Genomic DNA, 15,701 nt, shown 5'->3' with positions numbered 1-15,701 from the left:
TGTATGTCTGTTTTGTTTAGAAGCTCTTTTTAGCTTTTTAAATCAAGTGCTTAGTTTGTTTTCATTTCCTCCTGTTTATTTAAAATATATTGAAGTCCATGAATTTTTCTCTGAGTACAGCTTTGGCCGTATCGAATTTCATGAGGAGATTTCTTGTAACGGTTATTTTTCTGATGTGTCTGTAATTGGAGTTTTGATTGCTACTTGAACACAAACATGATTTAGGGAAGTTTTTTAATCAAGTGGGTGAATTTTTTTGGTTCATCGTTTGTTTATTAATATCCAGACACATCATTCTGTCACCTGTACATTTCTCTTTGGGTACTCCATCAGGGTTTCATTGGTGATATGATGTATGAACAATGTGGATGAGTACTCTCGGACAGAAGAATATAACGTGCTGTCTTTAGGCCATGGGATTTCATGCATTTTTCTCTTTATGTTTCCATTCCCACGTCTTGAGAGAATGCCCTGCAGTATTTTCATTCCTTTCTACCACTCGTCTCTTTGGGTCTGAACCACGTGTCAGGAATTGTAGAAAGTTCTAGTTGTCATCCTGCCTGTCTCTGGTCCACGAAGAGGAGCTCCCTGCCCTGTGCTTGGGCACCGGCCCCATTTCCTGGGCACAGCGGGGCAGGCGTGTTCTTGGCAGTTTGCCTTTCACTTTCAACTCTTGGCAGAAAGAACCAGCCTGCAGGCAGGAGCCGTGGGCTGTTCCTGGCTCTGCCCTGCCAGACAGTGTGGCCTCAGGCTGTCTTTCGCCTCCTGGGCTGCACCTCATCTGGACAATGGTCAATAATGCCTTGGAGGGCACCGTGGGGATGTGTAGGACAGCCCAGTAGGTGGAAACCCCCTGTGAGTGTCGCTCATTGGCAGTGAGGCTGCTGAGCTGTTTCAGGGAGGGTTTGGATCGGGCTGTCCAGCAGGGGGCCCCGTGCGGGCACATGCACAGCTGGCCCTTGGACCCTGCCCTGCTTCCCACAATGCTGCGCTCACTGGCCTCACCTTGCACCCTGCAAGCAGGTGGCTCCTTCTGGGCCAGGCCTTGTCCATCTCGCGGGGACCCTGGCCGGCTCCACCTGCCTCTGCCTCGCACCTGCCCTTCCTTTTCCTGAGCCTGCGCTGATGGCCCTGGGTTTCCTATCAGATCGTGGTGGTTACACACACCAGGGTTCAAATCCCAGCGCCCCTACTTTGGAGCTGTAAGGCCTGAGGCTGATGACTTAAACCCTTGGGGCTTTGTTCCTTGTCTGGAAAATGGGGTGACAGCTGCCTTGCCAGCAGTGTGTGCAGGGCAGCGTGCGGGGAAGTGCACTGCCCTGGGGAGGGATGCCGGCAGCTGTGCTGCTGGTATTCCTGGGGGCTGGGCTAGACACCTGGTTACCAGCCCCCAGGGCCAGGGGACATAGGGCACATGGCAGGAAAGCTGCTTGTGTACAGAGAACGTGCACAGGGAGCGGGAGATGTTTCTGCTGGAGGGTCAAGACGCATGTCTGGTCCTGTTTGTGAGAGGCTGTGGCCGCTGGACAGGCCGTGACTGTCCAGGCCCAGCAGGGAGCTGGGCGCCTGCTGCCCTCCACCCGCAGGTTAGCGTACAGAAGTCTCCAGCTCCTGCAGTGCAGCGGGATCCCAGGGCTGCCACTCTGGGTGTCTGCCAGGAGGATGACAATTCAAGCGAAGGGAATTGATTTTTATTTGTTTTTAAACGCAAAGGAAAATCGTTGCTCAGCCTAATTAGATGTCATTTAAAAATAAAAGGGCTATACGTTCTTTTTTCTGTACCCTGGCACCCCCCGACGCAGCCTGGCGGGTGGAGTAGAGGCTGCTACTCACTCCTGGAAAGGCTCGGACCCCGCCCCCTCCCTCCCTAGGGGCCCAGCCTCCCTGCCTCCGAAGGACCCTGAGCTCTGACGCAGTCCCCTGTTATCCTGCTCGTTCACAGCCACGCCCTGCCGCTCCTTGGGGTCCTGCCCGGCTCCTGTGGCCGGAGCAGCGGGAGCCTGGGTCAGATGCTCCCGCCTGGAACCTGGGGTTCTGGTGGGTGGGAGCTCTGGCTGCCCCAGATTCTGCCTAGCACACTTATGAGCAGCAGTCTTAACTGGGTGCCCCATACGGGAAGGGGATCCCAGAGGTGCAGTTCCACTGGAGGTGGGGGTCTGCGCCCTGCCTTCCAGCCCGCCCTCCTCCGTGGCACCTTGCCGGGCCCCCCAGAAATGACAGGAGTGCCTCCCAAGGTTATGTCAGTTTCCACACGGAGTCTGAGAGTCACCCGCCCGCGTGCAGGAGCGCAGGGTGACCCCTGTGGAATCTGAGGCCAGGGGGGAAGGGGAGGCCCCGGGCACCCTCCCCCTGCCCTGAGGGCCCTGAGTGGGAGGCCAGCTTGCCAGCAGCCCGCCCTGTGGGGAGAGGGCAGGGATTCTCTGAAATCCTACCTGCTCCTCCTTGGGCCTCTCAAGGCTCAATAATGGGATGGTTATTGGTGGACAATGACATTTTGTCCCTTGAGCAGCCACCAGAAGAAGCTGACTGGACAGAAAGGCAGAACAGAAGGAGGAGAAAACCCCAACGCGGCAGAATCTGTATTTAGGAGTGCGAAGAGGAGATGGCAAGATTCCTTTAGTCAATTCAAATAGGATTTGGTAATAGGAAGGAATTCAGAAGGAAAAAAAAAAATGAATCATGCATCTGTAACAAAGCTTTAATTGTCAGCATCTCTTGGAGGCCGGGCCTTTGTGGAGAAGGCGCCGAAGTGCTGCGTGGCTCTGGTTCCCAGGCCAGCCACCTCCTGGCTGGAGTCGGCCTGCAGCCCTCCACCGGGGCCTGGGCCCGCCCTGGCCGGCCCCGAGGGTACACGAAGGTAAATGTGGCTCTTCCTCCCGGCATTTGCGAGTACAGTTTCTTGAAGCTTGGTTTATGTGACAAACGTCACCCCTCGCCCTCCTGTCCCCGAGGCCCATCAGGCTGGGAGGATGGGAGCTGCAGGTGCTCCCGCGGCCCCGCCTGCAAGGATGGGGCCGGCCGTGCCCTCCGGAGGACTTCCCTGCTGGCAAGGCCACAGGAGTACAGGGGTGAGGACTAAAAGGGCATGTCACCCCTACCCCTCCCCACCCCGGGCAGAGCAGCCACCTCTAAGGCAGAGCCAGTTCTTCTATTTAAAAAAATTTTTTAGAGAACTTTTGGCCGCGCTGCAAGGCTTGCGGGATCTTAGTTCCCCAGCCAGGGATCAAACCTGCGCCCTCGGCAGTGAAAGCAGAGTCCTAACCACCGGACTGCCAGGGGAGTCCCCAGAGCCAGTTCTGAGTGCCACCTGCCAGGACAGGGCAGTGCAGCTGGGCCAGTGGATCCGTATGCCTGGACAGAGGAGGCAGCTTCTCCCCGCTTTCTTCCTGGCCGCACCAGGGCCCCGTGGCTGCCCAGGCTGTGGAGAGGGGAGAGGGCCTCGGAGGCGGGATCAGGAGAGGGGCAGCACCAGCTGCCGTAACCGTGTCTAGGAAGGCGGTGGGTAACCTTGGAGGACAGGTATCCCAAGTGCCTGTCAGTGTCCCGCAGTTCTGACTCCACCGAAACCAGCAGGTACTAAGCGTCTCTGGAGCGTGGTGGCCTCAGGCCGTGCTCACTGCTGCCTGTGAAGCTGCTGCTGTACGTGCCATTTTACAGAGAGGGCTCTGGCTCCCAGCTCATGGGGTGGCCGGGCCTCCCCGCAGCCCGTGTGCAGGCAGATCTTCAGCATGTAGTCCCAGCAGATAGGAGGACCAGGGCTTCTGGAGCTTAAGAGACACACATTTCAGCTCAAAGTTAGGAAGCTCTGAAAGCCGGGGTTTGGGCAGGGGAAGAAGAGCCCCCAGGAGGGAGCTTTCTGCCGTAGGAGGGTCTGAGTTCAGGCTGGCAGCTGCTCTCCTGACCCTCTTCTCCTCTTCTTCTTCCAGAGCACTGCTCTCCTTCTCACCCATCATATCACGTCCTTATCTGTGTGGTCATCACACATGACAGCCACAGCCTGCTCCGGGGGGCTCAGTGGGGACAGAGACCCTGTGTCCTTCATTGGTAGATCTCCAGTGTGTAGGCAGGTCCTTGGTTCCATTTGTGAATGAATGAATGAATGATTGGTTAGTCTGTCGGTCAAAGAGTAAGGGCTCTGTGGAACACCCCACCTCCTACCCCACCCCAGTGCAAATGACACCAGAGAACCAGGCAGTTAGCCCTAGAAGGGCGGTTGGGTCCATTGTGCAGACGGGGCAGGAGGCCTGGCCTCAGCTGCCCAATGTCCCCAGCCGAGCTGGCTTCCAGTGTTGCTGGCCCTGGTTCAAGCAGCCAGCATGGGTCTCTCCCTAACTGGCCTCTGAGTGCTGATGGGGCTCCTGCCCTGCTCCCACCAGCTCTGGATTTTTCTGGAACCGGGATGAAACCAGAGACAGCCCCCTGAATGCACTCATTCTGAAATCTCAGCCAAAGGCTGCCCTCCTGGTTAAGTGGCCCAACAGGGTGGCACCCAGCTCCCCCCAGGAGCACTTTTTCTCTCTCTCCTCCAGCCAACAGAGGGGAGACTGGCAAGATGTGTAATTTTCAGTTGCTAATTGTGATGCCCTGCAGCTTGCTGAGCTAAAAATAGTCTCCATTTTGTTGAGTAGGTTAAAAAATAGAAGTCCATGTGCTGCCTCCGAAAGAAGCACCACTTGCAAAGCCTGGCAGAGGCAGGGGGCTGACTCGTGCCCCTCCTCCACCTCCCAGCAGATCCCTGGGGGCTCATGCAAGATGGGCCCTCAGGGCCATTTTTGTCCCAGTTTTCCAGGAAGCTGGGATGCTTAACTTGGCATCCATGGATGAGCTTCTGGGAGCCTGTCAATCCCTGGAATCATATGCAGAATGCCGTGGGAATGTGCACTTATCCATGTGCCCAGGGCGAGGGCCTCAGCCTTCATCTGACGCTCAGAAGGTTACACCCTGGCCAGGCACAATGATGAGGAGAAATGACAGTCCCCGGAAGGAGCAGGGCAGTGGGGCAGGCAGGCCTGGACAGACCTACTCACCACTGCCTGCCTAAGCAGCCTAGTGCAAGTCGTGGGCACTCGGCATCCTCACCTAAGAAATGGGCATCTCCACACCGCCTCCCGTGGGTTGGAGGGATTGTGTTGAGATGAGATATGTAAAGCCCAGCACATGGCTGGGCTCCCAACTCCTGATGATAAACATTGAAAGTACCAAAGGTTAGTCAAAGAAAGCTTCTCCCTGCTTCTCCATTTCTTAGAAATTTCTGGAATTGCAGACTCCAGGATTGGAAGGGGTCCTGAATTCTGACTGTGCCCTGGGAACCTGCCCCAGACAGCTCCTCCCCTTCAGAGTTGAGTGCGGGCCTGACACTGCTCCCGTCCAGCTGTGCAGCAGGCTGTCCCCTCCCTGGGCTGCTGTCCCCATTCTCAGCTGGGCCAGAGCTGGCTGTGTCTGAGGCTGCCCCGGGGTGGGGGCAGTGAATGCTCGTTGAGCACTGCCTCCCCTTTCCCAGGATGTGTCCCGAGGGCAGAGGTGGCGTTGGGAGCAGGTAGCTGGGCATCAGAGGCCAGGAGGCCTGCGGACCCCAGAGAGCCCACGGGTGGGGTCCCTCCCAAGTGGCTCCTGAAGGGTGAGGTCCCTGCCCCACCTGTAACCCCAAGTCCTTTCCTGCCGTCCCCTCCCAGCCCGACTTCCTGCCCAGAGCTGGGGCATTGAACCGGCGGCCCCCGGGCCGTGCTCCTGGGCAGGGACCCTCCCCCTCAAGGGCCAGGAGGCAAGAGATGAGGCAGGAGCAGCCCCCGGGCATGGCAACACCTCCAGGAAGCTGTGCAGGGCTGCCCCGGACAGTTGTGAGCACGGACCACCCTGCACACGGATGCTGCAGTAATTGGATGTTTGTCTAGAGTCAGTGTCACGTGCATTCCTTACCCAAGTATGTTTAAGTAAATTGTTTGTGACAGCGCCAGCTGTGGGAACCTTTTACGAGACCATTGGGCAGTGTCAGGCCTCCCCAGGCCTTGTTGGGCCTCTCAGTACAGGAAGCAGGAAAAGCACTTGGGAAAGGCCTGTACCCAGGCCTGGATGAGTGGGTGAGTGGAGGACATGGAGATACATGATGGTGTAGCCATGGATGCATCCGGGTGCACACGGTGGGCTCTGGCTGTCGTAGTGAGGCCAGCAGCCCTGGCTCAGCACCATCTGGGCCACTGGCACAGCTGCGGCTCCCAGGGGTCCAGGGGGCTCCTGTGTGATGAGAGCGGAGTGCAGGGTCTCTGAAGGCCGTCTTGGGCACAGCTGGAGTTTGTGAGTGGAAGGACTGTGCCCCAGGTCACAAAAGCCGTACACACATGCCTGTGTGTGTGGCCGCCCCTCCCGGCGGGTGTGAAGCTTTTGAACGCGGGTGTGCAGCTTTTGCATGCGTGTGGCCAGGAACAGATGCCCTCCTCCCGATTTTGCTGCCTGCAGGCTCCCCTTCGCTAGGGCCACATTAGAAAGCACTGCAGCAGTTGAGCGGCACCCAGATCTCTAGCCAAAGTCTCTTGAAGAGGGACTTCCCTGGCGGTCCAGTGGTTAAGACTCCGCGCTTCCACTGCAGGGGGTGCGGGTTCGATCCCTGATGGGGAACTAAGATCCCACAAGCTGTGTGGCGTGGCTGAGTCTCTTGAAGAGGTTGCAAAAGGGAATTTCATTCATAATCTTCTGTGGAAAGTTCCTAAAAACCCTCTTTTCCCTTCTTTGCTGGCATCTCTCACAGGAGTGGGGCTGCCTAAGATCTCCTCTTACTTCCCCACTGTGCTTCCCTCTCCTCCTGGGCCCTCAGTCCAGCAGCTTCCATGTCCTTGATGCTTTGCAGCAGTGTGTTCCTTAGAAGGTGTGCACATGTGTCTGTGTGTCTGTGTGCGCTGTGTGTGCAGGGCAGCTGCACGTACTCAGAAGCTAAAGGTTTTCACCGAGTGCCTCAACGGGGCCTCCAGCCTGAGTTGTGTGGACGCAGAGCTCTGGGCTGTACCCGCAGGAAGGAATCCCATGTTCATGCAGGCCTTGGCCGGGCTGAGCGGAACCCAGAGGACGGTGTTTACTTTCTGAACTACGACACGCCAGGTGTGTGAGCACTTGTTCTGGGCTAAAGCCACCCTCCTTGCCTTCTCCCCTCCTGTATCCCCACACCCAGGCCGGGAAGTTTGGGGACCAGTGTCTTGTCTGACAAACAGCTGGGGCTCACACGGATGGAGTAACTTGACCCAAACCAACAGCTGGAGAGGGCCTGGGCCCGGGACTGGGTGTGTGGGCTCCTAAGCTCTGGCCCTCGGGGCGCTTGCGAGCCTTCATCTGTGCCTCGTCTCGACGTGGGCGGGGCTGTGGAAGCAAGAAGAATGGCTGCCCTTCTCTGAGCCCAGCCTCCCTAGAGATCGAGGCAAAGCTAACGTGCCACCACTTTACGGGGGAGCTGGTTCCGGGGAAGCAGGAGGGAGGGAGGGAGAGCAAATAGACAGTGGGGATGTGAAGCTTTTGTGCCTCATTGATCCGAGTTTGCCCCAGGGTGTTACCCAGCCTCCCCCGAGGCCTGGGTTGTACGCGCGCGCACGCGCACGCACGCACGGGCTGGGGTGGAGCCGCAGGGTCTCGCACCTGAGCAGAACCCACAGCCCGACGCAGGAGGCCGGTGGCCCGCCGATGGCTGTGAGGCCCTAGGTCAGAGGCCGTGGGTCAGAAGTGGTGGCAGCCCGTGCTGGGGCACTAGGGTGCCATCGAGACAAGGCACAGAGGCGGGTGGCACAGAACAGCACTGCTCCCGCTCCCAGGGGCATGTTTTCTCATCAAAGCCTCATCGCAACCCTGCGAGGGAGGAGGGGCCAGAACCTCCACGCCCACTTTACAGCTGAGGAAATGGAGGCTCAGAGCGGCTCAGAGGTTTCCCCACCGTCGTCGAGACAGTGTCTCCTGACTCCAGCCTGGACTCTGTCGCCAGGTCCCCGACCCAGGCCTGAAACCACAGGAAAGGACTCGGCAGGTGTGCACGTGAGGGTCACGGGCGAGGGTGCAGACAGCGAGCGCCGAAGGAATGGAGTTTCAGGAGGCCGGGGGCTGGGCTGGACCGTGGTGTAGGGGTACCTGCGGCCGTGTCACGCTCAGGGCGGCAGCAGGAGTTAGTCGGATGCAGCGCCTCGGCCGAGCCTGGGGGTGCCGGGACAGCCTGTGTCAGGCAGAGTGAGTGGTGGCGGGAGCCCCGGGAGGGGCGGCAAGAGGGAGAGGGCAACAGTGCAGCCACAAGAACCCCGTACGCCTCCTTGCTTGGCCCACCTGGCCCGCCTGACCCACGGCCAGCCCGCTGGACACCGCTGGGGGCGGCTCATCCAGACAGGCAGCAAAGGGTCCCTCGGGCTCAGCCTTTGCCCGGCCGGTCTTCCCTGCCCACCCCCTGACCGCCACCGTGCCACTCCGCCTGTGCAGGGGCAGTGGCTGTGGCTATAGCCTTCTCGGCTGGCACGCCGGCACCCTTCGAGGCTTGGCCATGGGGACCCTGGGCCCAGATGCAGGGAGGACCCTCTTCCTCCATGGTGCCCCCAGAGAGCCAAGTAAACCCAGGGAAGAGACGGGCAAGCGCTGACACTGAATTCAGAGCCAGCTCTCTCCCGAGCTGGCAGGAGCGCCCCCTTCCCCCCTGCACCTGGGCTGCCCTCACGCCCACCGGGGCCTGCGCGTGAGGTGGGAAAGGTGGGAAACTCGCAGGGCCTGGCTTCTAGGAGCCGGTGAATCACTTTCACCCGCCTGGCTGCGAGTCGACTGCATCTATAATTAGAAGGTGCTGGCCTTCCAGTCGGAACAGAGCAGCAGCTGTAAGGAACCAGAGAAGGCAGGCTGGGTGCAGGTCCGCCCCCCATTGCCCCCCAAAGGGCTGCTGCCTTGGCCAGGCCAGCGCCAGCTGACTTGGGGCAGAGGTGCGGGTCCTTGGGGGCTCCATCCTCGGGCTCACCCCAGCCCCATCTTTCTCCTCCCTCGGGCTGGCTTCTGGAGGCTTCCAGAACTCTCCACCGATGTCTGAGTCTGCAGCCTGGAAGTGGGTCTGGTTGCAGCCAGGAGCAGCCGAGGCAGGAGAGAGGCTCCCTTGGCTTCCTGCTCCCATTTCACCTGGAAAGCCTTGGAAAACGCCGGTGCCCAAGCTGTACCCCCAGCCAGTTAGAATTGTGGCGGTGGGAGCTGGGCACAGAGGAGTTTTAAACTCCCCAGGTGATTCTGTTGTGCAGCCACAGCCAGAGGCACTGACCGAGGTGAAGCTGCTCTCGTCACCTGGAGGATGAAACTCTCCAAGGGATAAACACGTCCAGGGAAAGTGAGGACGTGACCCAGCAGGCCTGGGCTCGGACTCGAGGTCCTGCATTTCAGTGATCGACCAGGTGATGGCACTGCTGGTTGGGCCACAGGAGGAGCAGCGAAGCTCTGTGTAGGAGAGGATCTGAAACTCCAGAGCAGGCTGAGTTCTGGCTCAGGGGGAGGTGCGCTGGCGCTGCCGACAAGTTCCTGGTGATGCTGATGTTGCGGCTGCAGCACTGCTTCTGGTTTAGGGCGTCCCCGCAGGCTCTGGCTCCCCAGGAACCTTGGGGGCCTGTGTGTCTGGAATGGCCTGTGTGGGGCTCTGAGCAGGCACACCTGTGGGAGTCAGCACCTCAGTTGGGAGGTGCTACCATGTCTAGTGTGCAGTGCTTTACCCAAGTGAACGCATTCAATCCTCCCAGCAAACCTCTGAAGTAGTGCTCCCTGTGCCCATTTTACAGATGAGGAAATTATGGCTCCAAGAGGTTGAGGATCCTGATAAAGCCACGAGTGGCTGAGCCAGGGTCAAACTCAGGCCTGCCTGACTGCCTTTGCTTCCATCCTGGCCCTGCTGCAATCTCCGCGATCTTGAACTTTCTTCTGTGTCTTCTTCCAACGTCTGCAAGCCTTCATCATCGTCACTTACCGAAGGTTTATCGTAAAACTTGTCAGTGGCAGCTCTGAAGCCCTCATTGCATCCCCTTCCTCTGATTATCTGCTTTGTGACCTGGGGCAGTTACTTGGCCTCTCTGTGCCTTGTCATCATCTGCAGCATGCAGAGAGTAACGGTTTCTCTCGTGGGGTTATTGTGAGGGTTAATGAGATGATTCAGCTCTAGCATTACTGTCACTGCTGGCACGTGAAGTACTTAGAGTCTTAGCTCCTGTATTTCATTTTTTAAAACAATTTTTATTGGAATATAGTTGATTTACCATGTTGTTAGTTTCAGGTGTACAGTAAAGTGAATCAGTTATACATATATCCACTCTTTTTTAGATTGTTTTCCCATATAGGTCATTACAGAGTACTGAGTAGAGTTCCCTGTGCTATACAGCAGGTCCTTATTAGTTATCTATTTTATATATAGTAGTGTGCATGTGTCAATCCCAATCTCCCAATTTATCCCTCCCCCGTCCCCCACCGATAACCATAAGTTTGTTTTCTACATCTGTGACTCGATTTCTGTTTTGTAAGTAAGTTCATTTGTACCATTTTTTAAGATTCCAGATATTAGCAATATATTTGTCTTTCTCTGTCTGACTTCACTCAGTATGCCAATCTCTAGGTCCATCCATGTTGCTGCAAATGGCATTATTTTGTTCTTTTTTTATGGCTGAGTAATATTCCATTGTGTATATGTACCACATCTTCTTTATCCACTCCTCTGTTGATGGACATTTAGGTTGCTTCCATGTCTTGGCTCTTGTAAGTAGTGCTGCAATGAACATTGGGGTACATGTATCTTTTTGGATTATGGTTTTCTCCAGATATATGCCCAGGAGTGGGATTGCTAGATCATATGGTAGTTCTACATTTAGTTTTTTAAGGAACCTCCATACTGTTCTCCATAGTGGCTGTACCAATTTACATTCCCACCAACAGTGCAGGAGGGTTCCCTTTTCTCCACACCCTGTCAAGCATTTATTGTTTGTAGATTTTTTGATGATGGCCATTCTGACCAGTGAGAAGCGATACTTCATTGTTGTTTTGATTTCCATTTCTCTAATAATTAGTGATGTTGAGCATCTTTTCATGTGCTTTTTGGCCATCTGTATGTCTTCTTTGGAGAAATGTCTATTTAGATCTTCCACCCATTTTTTGATTGGGTTGTTTGATATTGAGCTGCATGAGCTGTTTGTATACTTTGGAGATTAATCCCTTGTTGGTTGCTTTGTTTGCAGATATTTTCTCCCATTCTGTGGGTTGTCTTTTCATTTTGTTTATGGTTTCCTTTGCTGTGCAAAAGCTTTTACGTTTAATTAGGTCCCATTTATTTATTTTTGTTTTTATTTTCATTACTCTAGGAGGTGGATCCGAAAAGATCTTGCTGCGATTTATGTCAGAGAGTCTTACATTTAGGTGTTTATCCATTTTGAGTTTGCTTTTGTGTTTCGTGTTAGAGAATGTTATAATTTCATTTGTTTACGTGTACTATCCAGTTCTCCCAGCACTACTTACTGAAGAGACTGTCTTTTCTCCATTGTATATTCTTGCCTCCTTTGTCATAGATTAGTTGACCATAGGTGTGTGGGTTTATCTCTGGACTTTCTATCCTGTTCCATTGATCTGTATTTCTGTTTTTGTTTGGATTACTGTAGCTTTGTAGTATAGTTGGAAGTCAAGGAGCCTAATTCATCCAGCTCCGTTTTTCTTTCTCAGGATTGCTTTGGCTATTCGGGGTCTTTTGTGTTTCCATACAAATTGTGAAATTTTTTGTTCTAATTCTGTGAAAAATGCCATTGGTAATTTGATAGGGATTGCATTGCATCTGTAAATTGCTTTGGGTAGTACAGTCATTTTCACAATATTGATTCTTCCAATCTAAGAACATGGTATATATATCTCCATCTGTTTGTGTCATCTTTGATTTCTTTCATCAGCGTCTTATAGTTTTCTGAGTACAGGTCTTTTGCCTCCTTAGGTAGGTTTATTCCTAGATATTTTATTCTCTTTGATGTGATGGTAAATGGGATTGTTTCCTTAATATCTCTCTCTGATCTTTCATTGTTAGTGTATAGGAATGCAAGAGATTTCTGTGTATTAATTTTGCATCCTGCAACTTTACCATATTCATTGATGAGCTCTAGTAGTTTTCTGGTAGCGTCTTTAGGATTTTCTATGTATAGTATAGTGTCACTGCAAACAGTGACAGTTTTACCTCTTTTCCAATTTGGATTCCTTTTATTTCTTTTTCTTCTCTGATTGCCATGGCTAGAACTTCCAAAACTATGTTGAATAAAAGTGGTGGGAGTGGATATCCTTGTCTTGTTCCTGATCTTAGAGGAGATGCTTTCAGTTTTTCACCATTGAGAATGATGTTAGCTGTGGGTTTGTCATATATGGCCTTTATTATGTTGAGGTAGGTTCCCTCTATGCCCACTTTCTGGAGAGCTTTTATGATAAGTGGGGGTTGAATTTTGTCAAAAGCTTTTTCTGCATCTATTGAGATGATCATATGGTTCTTATTCTTCAGTTTGTTAATGTGGTGTATCACATTGATTGATTTGCATATATTGAAGAATTCTTGCATCCCTGGGATAAATCCCACTTGATCATAATGTATGATCCTTTTAATGTGTTGTTGGATTCTGTTTGCTAGTATTTTGTTGAGGATTTTTGTGTCTATTTTCATCAGTGATATTGTGCTATCTTTGTCTGGTTTTGGTATCAGGGTGATAGTAGCCTCGTAGAATGAGCATGGGAGTGTTCCTTCCTCTGCAGTTTTTTGGAAGAGTTTCAGAAGGATAGGTGTTAGCTCTTCTGTAAATGTTTGATAGAATTCACCTGTGAAGCCATCTGGTCCTGGGCTTTGTTTGATGGAAGTTTTAAAATCACTTTTTCAATTTTAGTACTTGTGATTGGTCTGTTCGTATTTTCTATTTCTTCCTGGTTCAGTCTTGGAAGGTTGTACCTTTCTAAAAACTTGTCCATACTTTCTAGGTTGTCCAGTTTATTGGCGTAGAGTTGCTCATAGTAGTCTCTTGTGATCCTTTGTATTTCTGTGGTGTCCGTTGTAACTTCTCTTTTTCATTTCTAATTTTATTGATTTGAGCCCCCTCCCTTTTTTTCTTGATGAGTCTAGCTAAAGGTTTATCCATTTGTTTATCTTTTCACAGAACCAGCTTTTAGTTTCATTGATATTTTCTGTTGTTTTCTTCATCTCTATTTCATTTATTTCTGCTCTGATCTTTATGATTTCTTTCCTTCTACTAACTTTGGGTTTTGTTTGTTCTTCTTTCTCTAGTTGCTTTAGTTGTAAGGTTAGGTTGTTTATTTGAGATTTTTCTTATTTCTTGAGGTAAGATTGTATTGCTATAAACTTCCCTCTTAGAACTGCTTTTGGCGTGTCCCATAGGTTTTGGATCATGGTGTTTTTGTTGTCATTTGTCTCTAGGTATTATTTGATTTCCTCTTTGATTTCTTCAGTGATCCATTGGTTGTTCAGTAATATATTGTTTAGCCTCCATGTGTTTTTTTTTTTCCCTGTAATTTATTTCTAATCTCATAGTGTTGTGGTCAGAAAATATACTTGATATTATTTCAGTTTTCTTAGATTTACCAAGGCTTGATTGTGGCCCAAGATGTAATCTATCCTGGAGGATGTTCCATGTGCACTTGAGAAGAAAGTTTATTCTGCTACTTTTGGATGGAATGCCCTGTAAATATCAATTAAATCCGTCTGGTCTCATATGTCATTTAAGGCTTATACTTCCTTATTATTTTCTGTCTGGATAATCTGTCCATTGGTGTAAGTGAGGTGTTAAAGTCCCCCACTATTATTGTGTTACTGTCAATTTCCTCTTTTAGAGCTGTTAGCATTTGCCTTATGTATTGAGGTGCTCCTATGTTGGGTGCATATATATTTACAATTGTTATATCTTCTTGGATTGATCCCTTGATCATTGTGTAGTGTCCTTCCTTGTCTCTTGTAACAGTCTTTATTTTAAAGTCTATTTTGTCTGATAATGTGTATTTTTACTCCAGCTTTCTTTTGATTTCCAGTTGCACAGAATATCTTTTTCCATCCCCTCACTTTCAGTCTGTATGTGTCCCTAGGTCTGAAGTGGGTCTCTTGTAGACAGCATATATATGGGTCTTGTTTTTGTATCCATTCACCCAGTGTTTTTTGATTGGAGCATTTAATCCATTTACATTTAACGTGATTATCGATATGTATGTTCCTATTGCCATTTTCTTGTTTTGGATTTGTTTTTGTAGGTCTTTTTTATTCCCATCCTCTTTTTTTCTCTTCTCTTGTGATTTGATGACTATCTTTAGTGTTGTGTTTGGTTGCTTTTTCTTTTTTGTGTGTGTATCTATTGTAGTTTTTTGGTTTGCATTTCCTGCCTAGAGAACTTCCTTTAGCATTTGTTGTAAAGCTGTTTGGTGGCACCGAATTCTCTTAGATTTTGCTTGTCTGTAAAACTTTTTATTTCTCTGTTGAATCTGAATGAGAGCCCTCCTGGATAGAGTATTCTTGGTTGTAGGTTTTTCCCCTTTCATCACTTTAAATATATCGTGCCATTCCCTTCTGGCCTGCAGAGTTTCTGCTGAAAAATCAGCTGATAACCTAATGGGGATTCCCTTGTATGTTGTTTGTTGCTTTTCCCTTGTTGCTTTTAATATTTTTTCTTTTTATTTAATTTTTGTCAGTTTGATTAATATGTGTTTCGGCCTCCTCTTTGGTTGTATCCTGGATGGGACTCTCTGCACCTCCTGGTCTTGGGTGACTGTTTCCTTTCCCACGTTAGGGAAGTTTTTGGCTATAATCTCTTCAAATAGAAGAGATTTCTATTTGAAATCTATTTGAAATCTTCTCAGGCCCTTTCTCTTTCTCTTCTTCTTCTGGGATCCATCTAATGCAAATGTTGGTGTGTTTAATGTTGTCCCAGAGGTCTCTGAGACTGTTCTCATTTTTTTTTCTGTTTTTAATATTCATTTATTTATTTGGCTGTACCAGGTCTTAGTTGTGGCATGCAGGATCTTCATTGCTGCGTGTAGGATCTTTAGTTGCGGCATGTGGGATATTTAGTTGTGGCATGTGGGATCTTTAGTTGTGGCATGTGGGATCTTTTTTTAAAAAATTAATTAATTATTTATTTGGCTGTGTTGGGTCTTCATTGCTGCACGCGGGCTTTCCCTAGTTCCAGCGAGCAGGGGCTACTCTTCTTTGCGGTACGCGGGCTTCTTATTGTGGTGGCTTCTCTTGTTGCGGGGCATGGGCTCTAGGCACGTGGGCTTCAGTAATTGTGGCACACAGGCTCAGTAGTTGTGGTTCATGGGCTCTAGAGCACAGGCTCAGTAGTTGTGGCACGTGAGCTTAGTTGCTCTGCGGCATATGGGATCTTCCCGGACCAGGGCTCGAACCCATGTCCCCTGCATTGGCAGGTGGATTCTTAACCACTGCGCCACCAGGGAAGTCCTTCATGTGGGATCTTTAGTTGCGGCATTCAGGATCTTTAGTTGCAGCATGCGGTATCTTTTTTAGTTGCAGCATGTGAGATCTTTAGTTGCAGCATGTGGGCTCTTAGTTGTGGCATGCATGCGGGATCTAGTTCCCTGACCAGGGATTGAACCCAGGCCCCTGCATTGGGAGCGTGGAGTCTTAACCACTGGACCATGAGGGAAGCCCCTGACTGTCCTGATTTCTTTTCATTCTTTCTTCTTTTCCATGGCAGTGA

General features: G+C 51.2%; 1 protein-coding gene across 4 annotated transcripts in view; it reads left to right on the top strand.

Moving 5' to 3' along the window:
* The window catches only part of RASGEF1A (RasGEF domain family member 1A), a 105,865-nt gene that overhangs the window by 74,053 nt on the left and 16,111 nt on the right, over nt 1-15,701 (top strand). The gene's annotated exons all lie outside the window — the stretch shown is intronic.

Source organism: Balaenoptera acutorostrata, chromosome 16 (genome assembly GCF_949987535.1).
Source record: "Balaenoptera acutorostrata chromosome 16, mBalAcu1.1, whole genome shotgun sequence".
Lineage (NCBI taxonomy): Eukaryota > Metazoa > Chordata > Mammalia > Artiodactyla > Balaenopteridae > Balaenoptera > Balaenoptera acutorostrata.
Note: the sequence above shows the minus strand (reverse complement) of the source record. Positions and strands in the feature narration are given on the sequence as shown.